The sequence below is a fragment of the Mirounga angustirostris genome, unplaced genomic scaffold, assembly GCF_029215605.1.
Source record: "Mirounga angustirostris isolate CCGP_5_RB_7025 unplaced genomic scaffold, mMirAng1.0.hap1 SCAF_6, whole genome shotgun sequence".
In the NCBI taxonomy this organism is placed as follows: domain Eukaryota; kingdom Metazoa; phylum Chordata; class Mammalia; order Carnivora; family Phocidae; genus Mirounga; species Mirounga angustirostris.
Genome location: NW_026991714.1, coordinates 143,782,073 through 143,804,442, shown reverse-complemented (window position 1 = coordinate 143,804,442; position 22,370 = coordinate 143,782,073). Strand labels below are relative to the sequence as shown.

The 22,370-nt window shown below is 42.0% G+C and overlaps 1 long non-coding RNA gene and 1 pseudogene across 2 annotated transcripts in view; both read right to left on the bottom strand.

Annotated features, from left to right (window-relative positions):
* The window catches only part of LOC135364809 (uncharacterized), a 261,232-nt gene that overhangs the window by 11,828 nt on the left and 227,034 nt on the right, over positions 1-22,370 (bottom strand). The window lies entirely within an intron of this gene.
* LOC123847123 (THUMP domain-containing protein 1-like) lies at positions 507-22,234 on the bottom strand (annotated as a pseudogene).

Here is a 22,370-nt window from a genome sequence, read left to right as displayed (position 1 = left end):
AAACAATTCACTTCTAAACCTGTAAGACCCATGTTTTTGCAATGTTTACAGCAAAGTGGGAAGGGACAGCTGAGTGGCAACACATAAAAGTTCCTTCCTTAGCATGAAAATTTCCCTATGAGTTCTCTTTTACAGAGTTTGTTTGCTCCCATAAGTCAGATGGCAACACAGAAGGGGAGGCTGGGGAAGGTAATCAGGAGGGAGAGGCCAACACTATCTTCCTTCCACCCTCCCCTCCACGAAAGTGTTCATCATTATCCGTAGCTTCTCCTAGCTCAACCAAATGCACGTAGGCCTAACTGCACCCTGGCATAGGGGGCTGAAAAGATCTCCAACAGAACTGTTAACAGGGCTGCTCAATCACTGTTCACTATTGTGAGTTCAGCATTATGCAGTGCACAAAGGTCAAAAACATATTTTCAGTCACAATTTTACATGGAATCCTAGCAATATCTCACCAACGCCATCTGAGAAACCCACCCACAACACCAAATGATTTTTTTTCTTTATGAGAGATCATTTTTATTTGACTCAGATCTTTCTGTGACTTGACTTTCAAGTTCAGGTTTAGCTCCTCCCTCATTCACCACTTGTGTCTCAGATCTTGGTTTTGTCTGCCCGTTCCTCATTATTTTCTGGTACCACCTGCTGGTTATTTGTTCCTTCTGGGTCATGTTGATTTGATTTGTCACCAGATTCCAATTTAGCTTCTTTCCCATTTCCTGCTTTCACTGGCTGCTTTGGGTTAAGTTGTGATGGGTCCTTAGCACTCTTCACCACCTCTTGGAGATTATACTTTCTGAAGAACATACAATCTTTGACAACACTCAGGCAACAGACAGCTTTAATTATTTCTACTACAACCGTGTACTGTGGATTGGTAAAATCCACTTTATTTTCCGAATTGAGGCTGCCTACTATTCCTGCCAATTCTTTGATAACTTCTCTCTATTCATGTGATGGTTATTTCGAGATTTATATACAATCTGAAATGTCCCTTTGTTTGGAGCTTTAAACCAGGGTTCCAAAAATGTTTCTGCATATTTTTTTGTATCTTCTAAGAAAGCCCTGCATGTGCCTGAAATGGGTAACATACGTAGAACAACCCGAGTCGTCTTCTTCTTGGTTGTGTACATACCCTGGAGAATATGATATACCAATTTCTCAGGTTCTATTCCAAGACTACATTATTTGCTCCACTCTCCACTGACTGGAATCTTCTTAGCTTCATCTGTCGATGCTTTCATGTCACCAACTTCTTCCTTCAAGACAGCCTCCATGTCATCATCCTCTCCGTCACTTCCAGAGGGCTGCTGATCTCTGTCCGTAAACTTTCCCGGCCCACACACGTCGTCGCCGTATTCGTCGAGCAGGCTGTAGGCCTCCTCCGTGCACTTGGCGTTCGTTCACGTTGCAGGTAATGAGAATGCCCTGTAGCCGGGGGCCCGCCACCGAGCCCGCTTGGCCTGCACAGACCGAGCTTTGCTCTTGCGCTTTCCGCCGCTGGCCCGGGGCCGCCCTGGCGCGTGGAAAGCAAGGCCAGCGAGACGCGTGCTTCTCTGCCATGCCCGGCTTCCTCGCCTCTGCGGGTGCCAGCTGGCTTGCGTCAGGTCGGACTGCCAACATTCTTAGCAATCTCCCCATCAAGTGTTTCTGGCATCCTTCTCTTTCCTTCTGTGTTGTGCTTCAGCAAGAGGGAAACATGCCAGGCATCCCCTTCCACGGGGTCAGCAAGAGACGAACTCTCAGGCTTTGTGTGTGTGTGCCTTTTTTCATCAGCTCTCCTGAATGGTTTGGGTATAAAATTCTAGACTGAGTTCATTTTCAGCTTTAGAAAGCCATCATTCTGTGGTCTTCTGACATCTTATTTCTGATGGGAACCCTACCAGCACCGTTTATGGTCACTCCTTGTAGATAATCTATACATTATCTCGGGCAGCATCTAGGATTTCTGTAGGATATTCACGTTCTGCCATTTCCCTGTGTATGACGTCTGCATGTGTGTTTTCTTTTCCTACTGGAGACTCCACATACTCCTTCAGTCTCTGCTTGATGTCTTCTCATTTCTCTTTCATATTTTCCTTTTCTCTCTGTGCTACGTCTTAGATCATTTTCTCAGATCTTTCTCCCAGGTAAGTCGATCACTTGTAGGTGTGTCTCATCTAGACTTAGACTCCTCATTTGAGGGATTTTTTCCACCTGTAATTACTATACTTTATTCTCTGTCATTTCTATTTGGTTCCTTTTCAAATTTGTCTATTCATTTATCATACTATCCTGTTCTTGCCTTATGTTTTCTAACGCTTCTGTTATCTTTTTTGTTATCTTATTGTGCTACTATCTCTGGTTCTTATGATGTAAATTCTCCAGGGCGATAATTCTCCTTCATGGTGTTTTCTCATGTGAGCTTTTAATTTTTTACATGGGGAGCTTATCTTTAAGTGACATCATTCTCCATGGGAGCCCTAATGCTCTGGGCAGTGTCCATGTTCTCACAGAAGATTCTTTTCCCTTCTATCACCCGACACAGAGGCCCTGCTTTCTTATTCCTTCCCAAGGCAGGTGAACGGGATTTCTCATACCCCACTTCATGGCTCCCAGCATTGCACAGACTGCTGTCCTGCATGGCACTGAGACTTTGTCTCCTATCCTCTAGTTTTTATGAAGACATCAAGCCCCTAGTCGGGAGCTTTTAAAAAATTGATTTCTGGGGGCACCTGGGTGGCTCAGTCGGGTGAGCATCTGACTCTTGATTTCGGCTCAGGTCATCATCTCAGGGTTGTGGGATGGAGCTCCGCATCGGGCTCCACACTCAGTGGGGAGTCTGCTAGGGATTCTCTCCCTCTTGCCTCTCCCTCTCCCTGCTCCACACCGTGCGTACTCTATTTTTCTCTCTCTCTCTCAAATAAATAAATTTTAAAAAACGATTCCTGAGCTCTATTCTAAACCTTCCGAACCCAAAATCTGAATGTGGGGCCCAGGAATCTATCATGTTCCCTGGTTCCACTAGCCTAGTTATTGGCAAAGACAGAATGAGAATCTGTATTTCCTAAGAGAATGTTAATGTCAGAAACACTAACAGGGGAGCAATCTAGTACTTTCAAGAAACTTTCTCTCTCCATAAACAGAAGAGCAAAGTATAGCTTAATAGACCACCTGTTAGAAGTAATCAGCAGCAAGCACACACTACATGTCATCACTTTCTTAGGTGATGTCCTTCCATACAAAAGGTTTCCTCTTATGAGTCTCTAATCCAACTGCTCTATTTTTCCAAGAATACTAGAATCCTCTAAATTATCACCAGCAAGAGTCCATTTGACACAAAAAGGAAACTTTTTTCTTAAAAGTCCTACATGAAAAAATCAGAGATCTTTATCCTCTTCTTTCGTCTTTATCTAGGCATCCAGGGTAGCTCTCTGGTGAGTTCCCTACATTTAATTTTTAAATCCATCATCCACAGGTTTAATTATAGTTTTATCTTCTATAACAAGCTTTACTTCCATGGCTTCATATAAATACCAGAATAAAACCTGACATTATAAGAAATTAATTTAATTTTTAGTGAGACAAATGAAGTGACCTGTTATAACCTGTAAATAAATTTCTTACGCCTTGCATATTTTTTTTCCTAAATGCAAGGATTCTTTTCCATTTTGAAAACATTTTTATTATGCAGCATAAGTTTCCAGGAGCATTTAAAGTCTATCATATTCAGTCCCATGATCCTCTTCACCTTCATCCCTTCCACTCCCCGACTTTGGCTACAGCCATACTGATTGACCTGCAGACCCCTGAACATATCACTGTTTAATGCTTTTGAGCATTTTCTCACAGTGGCTCTGGCCAGAGTGCTTTGGCTCTGCCCAATCTCATCCCATGTCTCCCACCACCACCAGTTCCAACTTCACACAAACACACTTCATTATCCAGCATCTCCCTACCTATCCTTCAAATACCTAAATATCTACAAATACCCATCTCTTCTACCTACAAATATCTACAACCTACAAATATCTACAAATACACATCTCTTCTAGCACTTTTCACATCTGCTACAATAATTAATTCATTTATCCTCAGTAAAGTATAAGCTCCTTGAGGATAAGGACAACGTCTTATTTAACTTTCATGTGTTATTTGGGAAATGAAATGTTTAAGTAGCTGCTACATGGCCAAGCCTTGCTGGGCAATGGGGATAAAATGTAAGGACGCTGGCATCCTGCCCTCATGGCACGTAGTTGGGGAGAAAGACAATGGAATGACCTCATAAACAAGTGTGCAAGTATACATTGCGAAAATGTTTTACACAAAATGTACAAAGTATACCACAAAGGGATCTGGTTTGTTCCAGAAGGCTTCCCTCAGGAAAAAAATGTTTGAGTTAAGGGAGGAATTGAGGGAAGCTGGGTATACTTGGATTCTCCAGAGAAACAGAACCAATCGGAAAATACATATGTAATCTAAATATCTATATCTAAATTTATGTATTTATCTATAGATCTATAGACATAGACCGAGAAATTTATTATAAGGAATTGACTCATGCAGTTATGGAGGCTGAGAAGTCCCAAGATCTGCAGTTGACAAGTTGGGGGCCTGGGAGAACCGATAGCATAAGTTCAAGTCCAATCCAAAGGCAGAAAAAGATCAATGTCCCAGCAAAAAGACAGTCAGAGAGAGTGAATTCTACCTTATTCTTTGGCCTTTTGTTCTATTTAGCCCCTCAATGAATTGGAGGACATTCTCGTTGGAGAAGACAGTCCTGCTTTACTCTGTCTACTGATTCAAGTGCTAATCTCATCCAGAAAACTCTCACAGACACACTCAGAATAATGTCTAACCAAATAGTTAGGTACCCAGTCATGTTGATACAAATAGTTAACCATCACACCCAGGCAAGAAGATAGGGAATAGCATTCTAAGGAAAGAGTAACCTACTTGAAAGCCTCATGGAAGAAGCATTTAAGAAGACTGGAAGCCAGTGTGGTTGGAGTCCCAGAGTGAGGGTCTGGGCAACCACAGGTGAGGCTGAAGAGGGGCAAAGGCAGGTCTAGCAGGACTCTGGGAATCTAGAGCAAGTCACAGGGTGATAGAAGGGACATGTTAACATGCATTCCAGACCTTAGCATGGTACCTGAGAAATAATGTCTCAATAAATGTTTACAAAAGAATTAATAATCCATGAACAAACACAAAATCGACCTTGAATTCAAAGCCACGCAAGGCTGAATTAGTATCTGTTTGAGAAAAATCAATTCTCAAAAACAAATACAGAAACATATTCACACACTCATTCAACAAATATCTGTAAGGTCACTGCTTTAGACAAGGTATTGCAGGGTACTACGGAGAGTCATCAGACTCTCATCAACAGTGGCTCAGAGACATTTTTCTGAAATCCAGCAATCCTTGCATTTTATTTTACTTTTTTTTCAGTTAAATTCAAGCAACTATAACTTAATAGTTTTGTTAATAAAAAGCAAATATACCATAATCTAATTTTTCCCAAGCCATTTTTGTCCACCTGTCACTCTGTGTATACATATGTTCAAATATTAATAAAAGTTGGTTATCTCTAGGTGGCAAGATTTTTGATGATTTGTCACCTTGCATCTTTATATTCTTCTGTATAGTCTGATTTTTAAATGTAATGAGTTCATATCATTTTTACAAAAATAAATTCATATTTCTAAGCTACTTAAGAAAAGCATTAATTTTGACCATATCTAATGTAGCCATATAATCTTATGTCTCTCAAAGAAATTAAGAAATTTAAATTCAGATAGGTTAGACAACTAGTACAAAGTTCCAGAGTTAAAACCACTAAGATAGTCCTTGTAAGGAATTTTTTGCTTGTTCTAAAAAGTAGAGGTCTAAAAATTTGCCATTGAGAAGCAGAAAGTAACCTCCCTTCTCCTTCCTGTGGTTCCCACAATCCCCAGTTACAGAGAAGAGTACCTCACACAGGAATAGACACACCCCCAGGACAACCACCACATTCTTGGGCTCTGTCTAGGGAACACGATCTGACATGTGTTACATCTGAACCAGTAACAACTAGTCATATGCCCGTGTTTCACAGGAAAACCCCTACCCCGTATGGGGATAAATAGGTCAACTTTTAACTAATGGTTACAAATCCCTTCTATATCAAAGAATTTAAAGGGTATGCTTTGAAAGAACAGGGTGGGAAGAAGGGGCAAGGAACGGTATAGAACATGCCTTGAATTTTCTACCCCAGATTCTATCATGCTTCAGATGAAAGAAAATCCCCATACATATAATATCTCTAGTCCACTTCTGTTTTTCGTTTTTAAAAAGTTATTTTTTTCGTGCAACATCAGCCATGCAAAAAGATTTGTTCATTTAACAAACACCTGCTAGGTGCCTAAAGGACCCCAGAAACTCTGTAGAGCATGGAGAAACCAAAGATCAAGAGGGCATCATCCCCACTCTCAAAAAGCTAACAGTCAGGAGCCAAGTTTTCTATTGAAAATATCATTAAACATTTATTTCTACCCTATGGGTTAAAGATTGGAAAATTCTAGAAGGAAATTCTAGATGTTATTGCAACTATCCTCTTAAGATCATTAATGTGGAAAAGAGGCCTCAATTAGGTGTTTGCCCTTTAAAAAAAAAAAGAAAGGCGGAAGAAGGCTGGTGTGAGAAAGGTTACCAAGAGAACTATGACAATTTATGATCGAAATACAAGAGCCCCATTCTGAGACAATTTTCTCTGGCAAGCACATTAGTCACTGGGCAGGAAGGAGCATATACTTTTTGGACTGAGATCTACTTTTTGGATCACTGCTTATGGCATGTGGAGAATATATTTGCCAAACTATTCTTCCCTGAGTCTCTGTGTCTTTCAGGGGATTCAGGTAACCACACTGCTCTAGCCATTAAGCTGAAACAAAATTGACCCCAGTCTGCTGGTGGTAAGACACTAACTCATTGAAACTCAAGAGGCATATTGTATGGTTGAAAGTGACTGGTACCCACCTGGGAATAATTGTCAACTCTGCTAGAAGAGATACAAGAAAAAAAATCACTACAAAATAAGTCCTGGAGAACCTTTCAGACCAAATGTGTCCACCCAGGCCTAAATCTCATAGCTGGAAATGCTGATGGCTAGGCACCCAAAATTCAGTTATTTCTACACCTGATAGATACTTTTGATGCCTTTACCTGTGTAGACATATCAATACAAGTTTGTCTCTCTTCTGTACCTCTCCAATATGCTTTATGAAATCAAAGTGTCTTAATGAGGGAAAAGAAATCCATGGCGGCACTGGAGCACTCTTAAAATTTGAACACCACAAAACTATTCTTTAAAACCTTCACAGAAAGCTGATTCATTTATTTAAAACTTGTCTCGAGCTGCTCTTCCTCAACACCCTTGTTTTATTAGAAGAATTAGAACTTATTAAAGTGGTTAGAATAATCAGCTTTCCCCAAACACACCCTGAGGATTTGACAGAATAAGCATTCTAACATCCCTGTTAATGTTTATTCATAGTTTATGGTAATTTTGTAACGTGAATAGTCAATGCAGTAAGAAATTATTCTTTACCATGTCAAAACTATAATCCCTAATGGTTTCACACACAAAAAGAGAATCAACTTCTCTTGATGAAAACTTGAAAACAATATAATTTCTCTTTCAGATACAGTAAATAATCATTGTTGCACGTCCCTATTTCAATGCTTTTTATAAAATAAGAAATCTTACAGTTGAAAGAAAAACACTTTGTTGACTTGGGGGAATCTTATTTTGGACATAGAGAGTATTTTCACTGGGTCTTCCAAGCAGAATTGGCAGCTTAGCTTTGCAAGAACCCCTCCCCCACCTTGATCACAAGGCTCTGTCAGCAAACCCCACAAGGCTTAGAACCACAGGACACCATTGGCTCTCCTGTGGCTGAAGACCAAGGAGAGTAACTCCACAATAGAGTGTCCACACAGTCTTCTGTTCTCAAGGGGAAAGTCCAGTCTGTCCTCCTCCTGGACTGCTGCTTTTCACAGTTTCAGTTGTCTTTCTTGGAGACTCTGGAATTCTCAGGAAAGAAAGACAGCCAGACTTTTTCTTGAGTGACATGGTAAGAAAGTGCACTTTTGTTACCCACTCTCCCCTCAAAGGTCCAGAGGAAAAGTGAAGACTCAGACTCATTTCCTACATGAAGGATTTGACTTACAAAATATCAAGTGGTGGAGAACCCAGGTGATGTTTAGAACAGGACTTTAGAACTCCTCTTCCCGGAAGTCCAACAGAGGGAAAAAAGACCTAGGCCAGTTACTTAAAGGAAAGGGGGCAGGGATGCATTAATCACATAAAGGAAAAACTTAGGGACTCTGAACAGATATCCAGTTCTTCTATGGAAAGAACCTAACTTAAAAGCACTCAGCCATTCAACCATCTGTTCATTCATTCATTAAACACTTCTTGACATCTACTCTATGCCAGTTGATGTGCTGGGCCCCAGAAAGCAGGAGACAGGCCCGCCTGCAAAGAGCTCAGTCCAGGAGGAGAGGCAGACTTGTGAACACATGTGTTCAATGCAATGCACACCCCAGAGCAGACAGAGGTAGCCCAGAGTTAGGGGTGACTGACTATTGCAACCTAAGAAGGAGGCAACTCATGAGCTCGGGTTTGAAAGAGGGGAAACGTTCATTCGGTGAGGCAGTGAAGGAATGGGATTTCCATGGAGCAGAAGGAGTGGTTCCAGCAAAGACCCCAGGGCCAGACTAGGAACAGAAGGCAGAACGACTGGTAGCCCAGTTGGGTGAGGAGGGTAGCTCGGAGCCCACCAGTTGGTGATCTAGGAGAACTCTGAGCATATCACCAAACTCGGCACTCTGCATCTCTACCTGTACATTACCATCACCCATAGGCTTAAAAAGTAAAAGCCAATGCCTGGGTCCCCCTCCAAACCGATACCATCAGAATCTCTAGGTGTGGGATCCTAACCGATTCCAATACGGTGTGAGCCCTAGAGCTCACTGTAAAAAGGAGTGAATTTTTTTTTTTTTAAGATTTTATTTATTTATTTGAGAGAGAGAATGAGAGAGAGAGAGCACACGAGAGGGGGGAGGGTCAGAGGGAGAAGCAGACTCCCCACCGAGCAGGGATCCCGATGCGGGACTCCAGGATCATGACCTGAGCCGAAGGCAGTCACTTAACCAACTGAGCCACCCAGGCGCCCAAAAAGGAGTGAATTTTTAAAACCCAGCTCCGTGGGTTGTCGTGTGGGTTAAGTCATAAATATACCATGCCTTGAGAGCGTTCACAAAGCTGGATGATAACAGAGGGATTGAGGATTGGAAAGGAGACGGAAGGTGTACCAGAGCCAGATCATCCTCACGGCTAAATCTCCCTCGTGTGGTGCTGGTCTCAGCTCTTGGCGTGTATATCACAGCCCATCGGGCTCTGGGGACCAGGCTCTTTCATAGCTCTCTACTGCCAGAGGATGGATTCAGATAGTAAGGCTTTAGGCCTTATTGTGTGTATTGATGAGCCTCATTATCAGGGAGTAATGTGATCAGAATTATATTATTTAAAGTCATTCTGACTGCAGCAGAGACAATAGGTCAAAACGGAAAGAGACGAAGGCAGGGAAATAATGCTACTCCGTATACATAAGGCAGACTGAAAGGGTCTATAGAAGGAGGAAAACAGCTCTTAGAAACCCAGAGCATGAAAGGAAAAAAAGAAAAGAAAAGAAAAGAAAAAGTACAATAGGCTGGTAGATTTTCTCCTACTACCTGTGAGACTTCATTAAGACATAAATGTGTTCTGATACACAAGTAAGTGCCATTTCCACATCAACCACCTCTCATCTCTTGTGCAATTTCAGGCCTCAACATCATCATCATCTGAAACACTGTTAATCATGTCTCTAGAAAAGTCTGAATAATACTACACTTAGCAGACTTCCATCATTTTCAAGAATTTTGTCTATTCAAAAGGTTTTTTTTTAAAAAATGCTTATATTATCATCATCTGTCGAGGGAGTTTGATTTAAATGATTTTGTGTATGGCAGTTTCTTTTTTTTTTAAATTTTATTTTAATTCCTGTAGAGTTAATATGCAGTGTTTTATTAGCACTAGGTGTACAACGTAGTGATTCTATGGTAGTTTAATGGGCAATACAGATTTTTTTTTTTTTTTTTTTTAAGTAGGCTCGGCGCCCAGGACAGAGTCCAATGCGGGGCTTGAACTCATGACCCTGAGATCAAGACCTGAGCTGAGATCAAGAGTTGGAAGCTTAGGGTCACCTGGGTGGCTCAGTCAGTTAAGCATCTGACTTCAGCTCAGGTCACGATCCTGGGGTCCTGGGATCGAGTCCTGCATCGGGCTCCCTGCTCAGCGGAGAGCCTGCTTCTCCCTCCCTTTCCTGGCTTGTGCTCTCTCTCTCAAATAAATAAAATTAAAAAAAAAAAAAAAAGGGGGGCACCTGGGTGGCTCAGTTGGTTAAGCGACTGCCTTCAGCTCAGGCCATGATCCTGGAGTCCCACATGGGGCTCCCTGCTCGGTGGGGAGTCTGCTTCTCCCTCTGACCCTCCTCCCTCTCGTGCTCTCTCTCATTCTCTCTCTCGCAATAAATAAATAAATAAATAAATAAATAAATAAATAAATGAATAAATAAATAAATAAATAAATAAAAGGAGTCGGAAGCCTAACTGACTGAGCCACCCAGGCACCCCTGGGCAATTCAGATTTAAACTATGTTTCCATTAGTGATATAACTGCCATCAGACTCTGAGCAGGTATGCTTTTTTTTTTTTTTTTTAAGATTTTATTTATTTGACAGAGAGAGAGACAGGCAGAAAGAGAACACAAGCAGGGGGAGTGGGAGAGGGAGAAGCAGACTTCCCGCAGAGCAGGGAGCCCGACGTGGGGCTCGATCCCAGCACCCCGGGATCATGACCTGAGCCGAAGGCAGATGCTTAACGACTGAACCACCCAGGCGCCCCATGAGCAGATATTCCTATACAAGACAGGTGCCAGCATTCCCATGTGACAGACGATGACACAGCAGGTTACCCTTTAGAGAGGTCATGATTACAGAAAGAATGAACTACCCAAGGACCAATCATTTGTATGCATCTCTAGAACGTCAAGATTGCTATTCAACTCTAGAAAATAAGCTAAACTAAGTTCAGCTACTCGAGCCCTGCATGCTGCTCCTTGCTCAGCGGGGAGCCTGCTTCTCCCTCTGCCTGCTGCTCCCCCTGCTTGTGCTCTCTCTCTGTGTGTCAAATAAATAAAAGCTTTAAATAAATAAATAAATAAATAAATAAATAAATAAATAAATAAATAAAATAGATTGGAGTAATAATAATTCTAAAATAGAATTTTCATTCCTATACCAAGCCTCCTTTCCAATGAGTAAGAGAAATATTTTTAATTAAGTTACAAAGTTCCACAAGAAAAGGGGTAAAAAAATATCTAGTAAAGAAACCAAGCACTCTACAAATACTACTGGTTATTATTTCTATCACTTTCATGACAACAGAACAGAAGGATTCTCAGCCTGCCTTTCCCACTATGCTCCATAGTCAGAATCAGAGATTTAAAAAAAAAAAAAAAAAAAAGAATCTAAATGTGCCTCACTGGGATAGACTGTAGTATAGGAACCCATCCCATGGAATTAACTAGAAGGATTAGATGGATCTCTATCCTCCAACACACCGAGATCACTGAGGCAGACACATTTTAAAATACACATACATAAAAAATACACATTTTATATATGAATGTCTGTAAGGCATAAAAAGATCTTAAAGACTAAATAATATTTGAAAGTGGTTCCCTGTGGAAAGAAAAAAAGGGAAATAGACAAGTGAACTTCTATGGGTTTCTTCAAGAAACAATTTATAAAAGAAAGAGAAAACCGTGGATTAGACAAGAGACGTATCAACTTATTGCAATATGTTACCCTATTAGAGCCTGATTTAAACAAAAGTTTAAAGTATGAAACAATGGGGAATCTAGACGCTAGACATTTGCTGATAAGGAATTACTGTTGATGTGGGGAGATAGGATTGGAGTGGTTTCTGAAGCCCTTATCTTTGAGAGACACATTGAAATATTTACATATGAAGTGGTATTTGCTAACAAAATAATCCAATGGCAGGTATAGATAAAACAAGATAACCTGATCATTGTTGAAACTGCATATGACACTACACATTAGGGCTCAATGAGTTATTTTTCTCCGTTTGTGTATGTTTGGAACTTTCTATAATAAAACATTACAAAAAGCCTTTTTTAAAAATACCTGGCTTTGCTATCTTCCTAACTGTGTGATTTGGGGGAAACTATTTGATCTCTGCAAGTTTCTACCCCTTTTACTTTCAAGAAATGGGAATAACGTGGCTTAGCCTAGAATAAACTCTCAAGAAGCTCGGACCTCATTGAGCTGTTGGACATGCCCTCACCACAGGGTAGTAGCTGTTTTACAGCTACTTGTCATCTCCCTCTGAATGTGCTAGGGAAAACGCAAACCTAGCATGTCTGAAATGGAATCCATCAAACTGGATAAATGAATGAATGACTGAATGAAAGAAAAAGATCTCCATCATCATTCTGGTCAATGCTCCCATGGTTTCTTCTTCATAGATGGGCTTTTCCTGACTGCTGTCAAGAATGTGCTGTCTTTTTTTTTTTTTTTAAGATTTTATTTATTTATTTGACAGAGAGAGAGATAGCGAGAGCAGGAACACAAGCAGGGGGAGTGGGAGAGCGAGAAGCAGGCTTCCTGCCGAGCAGGGAGCCCGATGTGGGACTCAATCCCAGGACCCCGGGATCATGACCTGAGCCGAAGGCAGATGCTTAATGCCTGAGCCACCCAGGCACCCAAGAATGTGCTGTCTTGACTTCAGCTACTCAGAGTTTAGGCTTCAAGTACAGAATTGTCATGACCCGAATTTTCACTAGCTTTTAGCATCCCCATTTCAACTAACAACCTCAAAGATCTCTAGAACTACTGCTAATGGGGGCTTTGCAGAATGCATCTCTCTGATCTCAACCAGCTATACTGTCTGAGAAAAGTTCTATTTTCTATATTCTTTGTCTTTGGCAAAGAGTGAACATCCAAATTACACATAGCCTCAAAAGAACTCATGAACTTAATAATGTCCTTAGTGTTATTTGATTAATCACACCCAAGGGTGTAGCAACCTATGTTTTTTCCATTAACTGTTTCATGCTCATCTTCATAAGATTCAAGTTGGGTATGTAATGAGAGATTTTCCCCAGGGAAGGTTAACCATTCAGGAGCCATACTATAATCAAAAAAAAAGGGAGAAAGGAACAACCCAAGAAACTGTTTTCTATACAGCCCCAGAAATCTGAGTGATTTAACAAGAGTCTTGTAAGCACATTGCATCAAAATGTGGTCTCCCGATGGATTTCATACAAGTAATAATTTCCTCCATCGATGTTCGATAACGAGCACATTTCCACGTCCTCAGGAATAAATAATATGCTTCTCATGTACACAATTTTGAAAATTTGTTTCAGATCCATTAGCATCTTGGCCAATGAATATATTTATTTCTAGATATATGCAGACATGGTAATTTTGCTGCACTTTTAACTCCCCAAGAACATAAGGGCTATGTCTTTACATATTGCCCTTTTGTTCTTTTTTGGTGGTATATGTGTCCAACAGCCCATATCCTGCATTTACTCATCACTCAGCTTCTTCTAGGTGAGGTTTTTGTGGCTAAGAAAAACATTAGAGGGGTACCTGGGAGGCTCAGTTAAGCATCTGACTCTTAGTTTGAGCTCAGGTCCCGAGATCGAGCCCCGTGTCAGCTCCACACCTGCTTGTCCCTCTCCCTCTGATCCTCCCCCACCTCTCTCTCTGTCTCAATCTATCTCTCACCTGAATAAATAAATAAAATCTTAAAAAGAAAAAAAAAATGAAAAGCATTAGAATTATAAACCATCACACAGTGGGACACAGAGAGCTTGCCCCTCTTGCCCAAACCAGTAAGGCTGGTCAGTGGTAAAACCAGGGCTACAGTCAGAACTTCAGATTCCTAGTTCAGGGCTCTTTGCCCCACATGATTTGAGTCCAATGTCTTTGGACTTCTACCTACTGAAAAAAAAAATTATTCTCTGGTCCTTAGAAAGCAAAGTCTCTTTTTCGGACCATTCAGTCACCACATAATGATTTATGAGAACACATTAAGCACTCAGTTTTCAAAAGCCCATATCAAAGTTCCATTTGCATAGAGGGAATGCTCACTGTGGGGACAGATCCCCTCAGAGGACCTATTCTGTTTCTGCTATCTCTGTAAAGCCTGGGCCTTTCAAAGAATGGGTGCACACTCCTGACAGGAGCGAGCCAGAAAGCCCCCGAGGAACACTGCACTAAAGTGCCAATGGGCACTTGTTCTAAAATTGCAAGCACATGAACATTTGAGACTGAAAGAACACAAACAACTTATCTCTTCCTATGTTTATGATTTCTACTTCAAAGTTGATATGAAGCCCTTCTTCAGGATAATTTGTACGTCCATTCCATTGATTCAAATTAATCTGGTATTTCATAACCAGTAAGAATGATCAATTGGTGACCAGAAATCAATACATTTAAAATTAAACAAAGTTGCCTGTTTCCTACCTGTTCTCCACAAAAGCTATCCCGTTTCTATTGTCAGTCAATAACCTGTTTACCACTGGATGCCCATTCTGGAAATTTCCATTTTGTCTTCCATCTCTCTTACCCCTCCTTCCCACCCAATCTGTCCTCACATCCTTAGGAAATGTGTCTTGGTTCCTGTAGGGACTGTGACCCCACCACCATCCACTCCCTCACTTTCCCCTTCCTCACAGGGCCCTGAACTTCCCAATCATGCTCTTCAGTTGGGTAGATCCAGTCACCACCTGCCCTGGGAGTGGGTATGAACAGTGAGCACGGCTCATCCTTTCTGGCTACAGCAGTCCTTTAGGAAATGGGTACAAGATCCAGTTCAGACCAATGAAATGTGAAGAGCTGCTTGATGAAAGCGCCAGGGAAAGGAATGTCCTCAGTCTTGTATGGGAACTCCTGAAATGAACGCTTTCTCTCCCACTAGATGGATAAGAGAGCACTGGTTACTGCCAGCGATCCTCCTGCAGCCATATGGGCAGCCAGTCTAGATGATACCCACCACCAGGTTTCTGGGGACACTGTTGATGGATCAAGCTTTGTCTGAAGGCTGCATTACTGCTGGACTCTACTTCGATATACCTATACTTCTCTTTAATTTATGTTAGTTTGAATTGGCTTTTCTGTTCCTCCCAAACCAGTAATCCCTAAAACAAATTCATTCCCTTCTCCTCGGCCCTACACTAACAGTTCATGCTCTCATTCGAATCATAGTAGTATCCTATTCACTCTACCTGCTCCTGGAATAGCTACTCTTTAAACTCTAATTCTTGGAAAGTGATATCAAATTATGACAACATTTACTGAATACTTACAAGGTGTCAGACACTGGTTTGAGTATTTTATGTGCATAATCACATATGATCCTTGTAAGAATCCTACGAAGTAGGCACTATTATTAACCCCACTTTAGAGAAGAGGAAACAGAGTTTTTGAGAGATGGAGAAATGGTCCAGGGTCCTTTATTAAGCAGTGGAGAGCCTAGAGAAACTCAAATCTGCCTAATTCCCAGGTCCTTGATCTTAATCACTCTGATAGTCTCCTCCAGTGAAAGCACCAGGGTCTCCCTGCAGTACGTACTAAATACAACATAAGCTCCTGACATGGCCCTGAAAGCTCTTCCCATGTGGGTCCCATCCCCACATTCTTCCAGATCCTGAGGTAGGTCTAAAGCCCAGAGGCCTCCTTGCTCCAATAGGATACAAAGTCTCATGCCTTTGATTATTAGACCCTCTTCCAGGAATGCCTTCCCCACTCCTTCCCTCTCTACAAAGACCAGATCAAACATCACTTCCAGTCCACCTCTTGTGCTGGTCACCTTGGCACTTTGGTCCTAGTTAGAGATGGACCACTTACAAGGAACAGAAACCCTCCCTAGGTAGCTTAGGTAAAGGGGATGTGCACCAGGGGACAATGTGCTGTCTCACAGCTTCTAAGGACAGGAAATAAACGGCAGCCAAGCCACACAAAGACCCAAACCACCACCTGGGGATTCAAGGCTGCAGGATCCCCAAGATCTCTTGGACTCTCAGCTCTCTCCACTTCCCTTCTGTTTCTCTCTCCCCCATCCACCTGCTTCCCTCCACAGACTGACATTCTCAGCAAAGCTCTTCTGTCTGCCCACATTCCCCCCTACTCGTAAGCTTCAATCTCCCTGCAGTCCCCACTCTAGCTGCCACCCTCCTGGAAGACTAATGTCCAGTGCCACCTCAACACATCTCTGCCACTTATTCACTTTCCCAGAGAATCCCATTTTTTCATCCCACGAATGCTGCCTCTTCCTAGGTCAGGTGCACCCCTGGTCCAGTCAGCTGTGGCTGCTGGGTGGTATCCTAAGACAAGCGCATCTGCTGAGGTCGACTTTTCAACAGGAGCTATGGATGCCCCGCCCACATCCCCTCCTCCCACCATTCCTGTGCATACCGATCCAATGGCACCCTACTGTCAGCAGCTGAGGTGCTCTCCTGAAGGCTTTCTCTGGGTGCCTCACAGAGAAGGTCAGATGTGCTGGGGAATGGGTACCCCAACAAAACTGTCAACCAATGACTGATGGGAGATGGTAAATAGCCCTGCTCTAGAGCTCTGTTGGGATAAGGATGTGGGGTGTTTATCCCACTGTCCCGGACCTGCCCAGCAGAATCGAGCCTCAGTTCCCCATGGCATTAACCTGCTTAATAACACACCCTTTACTGGCTGTCTTCCATGTTTCTCTTCCTACTCCCTTGCAGGTCCCTAGGATCACCTTCCAAAATGAATGACCCGCACTCACACTCTTGTCTCAAGATCTGCTGCTAGGGAAACCCTACCTGGGGCAAGTGGGGTGTATTCTCCCTGAAAGGGGTGCTGGCAGGGCAGAAAATCTAGCATCTGTGGGACTCCATTGTACAATACTGTTTTACCTCATATTATCTTTAGTTGTCTGCACACCTATCTTTCCAAAGACAGTATGAGCTCCTGAAGGGAGAGGTTGTTTCTTCTTCACCTCTAGACTCCTGGGTTCCCAATATAAGGCTTTGTATACAGCAGGCCAACAACTGTTTCTTGGCCAGGGAATTAGACTGCATCTACCAATGAGACATTCTCCTAACTGGATTATACCACACCCAGGCAGTCCATTAACTGGACTATATTATAAGATTCTCCTATGAACCAGCTGCCTTTTTTCGTTATGTACATTCCATTTTTAAGTAATATCTAGATGCTACTACTGTGCAGTGTGATATATTGCAGAATACTACAACCTGTTAAATTTTGCAAACTTTTTTTTTTAATTTTGCAAACTTTTAATAGAAAACAAGCTTAAAGCATAATTCCACTTTAATTGCATCAAGGAAAGTGTGATTTTTGCCTGACTCCTGAAATCTCAGCTTAATAAACAGGCCACTGAAATATTTACACTCATTCTTATAAACTCTATTAGATAGGTAATTATCTTTTCACTTCCCAGCTCAAAATACCATAAGGCAAATTTGCTAAAAGGTGCAGAGGGCAGGTGAAGGCTCCCTTTCACCCATGCACTGTTGAGCAATAAAATCAGCATGATAATTAAATGTCCATCATCCTAAAGTGTGTGCAGAAAACTGGATGGTGGCTGAAAAGAAAACAGACTGAGAGAAGAGTCCCAGTGGACTCACGTCACGGTTTTAATTCTCTTTAAAAATTGACATATTAAACCTACCCTGCGTTCCATTTCATCTTTACATAAACACATCTAAGGATGGAGGGAGGAAAATATACAGATGATGACCCACCGGCTTATACCCCCTGGATTCCTAAGGAATTAGACTCCTGGGGTTTTTTTAAGTAGCATAAACAGGATGAAAGGCAGTAGTGTATACATGAGGTAACAGTCAAGTTCGAATCTGGCTTTGTCAGCAGCAGCCTCAGCTTGCTTTCCATCTGTGAAATAGATTTGAAATCGCACCAGTAGTACCAGAATCACAGGGTTATCATGAAGACTGAACAGGATAATGGCTTGTCCAACCCCTGACGCAGTGTGAGTGCCCAGAAATCAGCAGAAAGGATGGAAAGCTCTGTGCAAGATGAAAGGAATTCAGTTCATCAAGCTTGTTTTTTTGTCTTCACACCCCTTACATTTAGCGTTGCCGAGGGGTCTCATTAATGCCCCCATGAACGTTAGGCCCACATTGTCTGCTAAAGTTGACCATAGTCCTACACCATGGCAGCAAGTTCACTCCTGGGTACGTACCCAACAGAAATGTGTACAGACGTTCACCATGTGCAAGAATGTTCATAGTATTTTTTGTAATATCCCCCAAACTGGAAACTACCCCAAGAGTAGAACAGATCGTACCTGGCCATCAACAGAGAAATTGACCACTCCGTCAGCAGTAGAAAGGATAGATTGTGGTGCTCTCAGCACTGAATTCCTCTCCTGCAGTGAGAATGTGCAAAGAGCCACAGCAACGCAGATGAATGTCACAGACATAACACTGACAGAGAAGCCAGACAACCAAGATAGCTGAGGGCATGATGCTGCTTACATAATGTACAAAGACAGGTAAGACTATTCTAATATATTCTGTCAAAAGTCAAGAAACTGGTCACTCTTGGGTGTACAGTAACTGGAGGAGAACAAAAGAATCTCTGGAGTAATGGTAATGTTCTCTTACTTGGGGTGGGGGGAGCTCAGAAAAGGGTAAGTACACTTAGGGAAAGCTCAAGCTATACATTTAGACTTTGTGTACTTACCTGAAGGTGGGCAATCCTTCACTAAGTTCACCAAATAAATGAGTCAGACTCCTTGGGCTCAGAAATTACACCTTCTGCAGGGGTGGCCGACTCTTGTGCAGCTATAGTAATGCTGCTGGAACACTGCTGGAGGCCCAGGTAGCCCTGGTAGATGGTCTACCCACTGCCGACAGCTGCTCCTCACTGTTCACCTCTCTGCAACTGAAATTCTAATCTCACCAGATACAACAGCGCAAATATGCAGTCAGCGGGGGACAGGAAATTGGCCTCTAGACCAAGACCAGGGGCACTCAGAAACAGTCTCTTAGCCAAGATCTAAGACCTCTCACTTCCCCATTGTCCTCCAATGTCTGGCAAGAAGGACAACACAGAGATGGTTCCAAATTATTGCTACGGGGAACACCATGATCCACCAAGCACCAAGCATATGGCAGATGAGTCGTTCTATTTGGAGAAGATTTGGAGAAAGCAGCTGTGCGGCTTTCAGTACAAAAGACCTAAATTGGGGATCTTCTAGAACAAAAAGCATATATGTATACATACATAGTTATTCATTGTTTTTATATATGTAGTTACATGTAGTTTTATAGATTTTTTTATGTCTAGTTATAGGTTTTCAGTAAATTATTCTATAGTTTTTCTATTTGCAATTGTTTATGCTCTTAGGAAAGCAGTCTTTTAAAAGACCTCCAGTGATGCCAGAAAAATTATTTTTGGCCATAGATGATTCTCTGTACAGAAACACTTCCTCATGTATTTAATACTTTGGCATTGGAGTCCTTTCTTCATGATAGATGCCAGATTACATTTATTTAAATGGTCACAGAGTTTTGAAAAAAATATGTTGAATACTGTCGTTTTTTCTCCCCTCAATCTGTGATGGCTCCATAACTCTCCCAGAACAGATGACAATCCTTTGATGTCTGAAAGTGGCCGGTGTGCAGTCCCTGTCCTGACTAAGGTGAAGAGCCAAGCTCCCTGATGGATGAAAGTCCTTTGGAATCACAGGAACCAGAGGCTGAAGGGGATCCCAGAGTCCATTCCTCCAACCTCCCCTCCTCTGGACTCTACCTCACAAGGCCACTTTGGCAATGACACAAAGGCCACTGGCCACCCACCAGCCTCACTCACAGATGTCATCCCTCAACCCGCAGTATTTCCACTCACGCAGCTCATCCTGCTGTCTTGAGCCTGCTCTTCTCCGTACTCAATGTCCCATTGTCCTTTCCTGGAAAGGCCCTTTACCATCCTATTTACTCTTCTGAACGAGCTCTAGGTTGTCTCTATTCCTCAAGGTTGTGGAGCTCAGAGGTGGATGTATAAATCATGCTGAAGTCTAGGCCTGAGGAAAAAGAGTAGAGGTAGCACCTCCATTGTTCTCCCACTACCCTCCCCCACTAAGGCACCCTGTGGGGAGATGGAGAATGGCTCACAAAGATACATCCATGTCCTAAACTCCAGAACCTGGGAGTGTTAATATAGTTGGAATAAGGGTCCTTGCAGAGGTGATGAAATTAAGGAATTACAAATTTGAGATGATGAGTTTATCCTAGATTACCTGAGTGGGGCTAAGTGCCATCACAAGAGCCTTTATAAGAGAGAGGCAGAGGGTGTTATACACAGAAGAGAGGGCAAGGTGAAGATGGTAGCAGTGATTGGAGTGATGCGGCAAAGTGAAGCCTGGAGTCACAGAAAAGCTAGAAAAAGCAAGAGCATAGAGTTTAGGAGGGAGCATGGCCCCACAGATACCTTGATTTCACCCCAGTGGTATCAGACTTCTGGCCTCCAGAACCATAGGAGAATAGGTTTCTGTTATTACTAAGTTTATGGTAGTTTGTTACAGCAGCAATAGAAAACTAATATATGACCCAAGACTACATTTGTTTTCTGTCCATAATGCTGACTTACTGAATTTAGTTGATTATTTCCTTCTATAGAGAAAATAGTTGGTAATAAAATAGAGCCATTGAGAGGGACAGGTGCCATTTTATTGGATTCCTAAGCACAGAATTTGGAGAGAAAACCTCAGTAGAGATTTAAGAGGGAGTGGCTGTGTGACCTCGGATAAGTCACTGTGAGTTACTTTCCCCATTTGTAAAATAAATAACCTCTAAAGTCTTTCCAGGTGATTCTCTAAATCTTTATGTATTTTACTTAATTTTCAGCTAATTTCAGGCCATCACTGACTTAATATCATCTCCTTAGGTGTCATCTCCTCTGGGAAACCCTCTCTGATTCACCTCCTTTCTCTATAGTCCATGGCTCTTGGCACAGGTCTCCATTTTAGTGTTTATTTCACTGCACCCTAGTGATTGGTCTCCGTACCCATCTTCTTCCTGAAGAACTCCTTTTACTCCTCTATCTCCAGTGCCCAGCTCTGTAACAAATGGGCAGATAAAGAAAATAATGAGTTGCTATAAAGTAATGACCTCACCCTACTAGATCATGGATGAAAAGGTCACAGGACAGGGCTGAGCACCAGAGTCCTAGAACCAAACATCTCCTACAGGGGAGCCATTCATTAAATAGCCCTAGCAACCAGACTGTATTGTATGAGTGTTTTATGTGTTGTCATTGTAAATATGGCTTGTTTTATCTATTTAATGCAAGTAAGTCCTATTCCAAAAGCCACCTTTGACAACATATGTGCTTGAATTTCACAATTATGATCAATCTATCCATACTTGAAAAATTTAAATGCCTGCTAGAGATGCCTTCTCCTTGGTCAACAAGGTTTTAGCAAGACTTTTCTAAGTCTTGCCATTTCCATTCATAATTCCAATACCCACAAGCATAAAGTTCAATGGTAATACATAAAAAGCTACACATGAAAGAATCTGGGTCTCTTCCTCTGGTGAACGTGAAGGGCTCATCATCATGATAGATGCCAGCTGCCCCCCAGCCCTAGCCCAGTAAACAAATGCTACCTGTCAGGATTTTAACTGGGGTGCCCCGCTTTTTTTTAAGGAGTCTCCATGCCCAGCATGGAGCCCAACGCAGGGCTTGAACTCATGACCCTGAGTTCAAGACCTAAGCTGAGATTAAGAGTCAGAGGCTTAACCGACTGAGCCACCCAGCCTCCTGTGGAGTGCCCCACTTTTTACCAAATCTCATTGTAATTTTAAAATTTTTCTAAAGTCAGTTGTCAGCATCATAGCTGGTACTGAGCACAGAAGCCATTTATAACAAAAATTAAGGGATCTAATTTAGATTTACAAAATAATCACCCAAGTCTAGACTTCCCTATGAAAATTTTAAGCCTCTAATGAAACTTAATTTGGAAATTATCTGGTGTTATTTTATTAATCAAAATCACCCCAGGTACCTTCCTGTTCCCTTAGGAAGTTGAAGATCGACATGGTCCGCCAGACTAAGAGTAAATCCAAGGGCCTGATAGAGATGGGATTTATCACAGGCCTTATCTATTCTGAAATAATGACCAAGAACACTTTTAATTGCAATGTGTTCACAGCCAGCAGGAACCCAGGGTCCTTT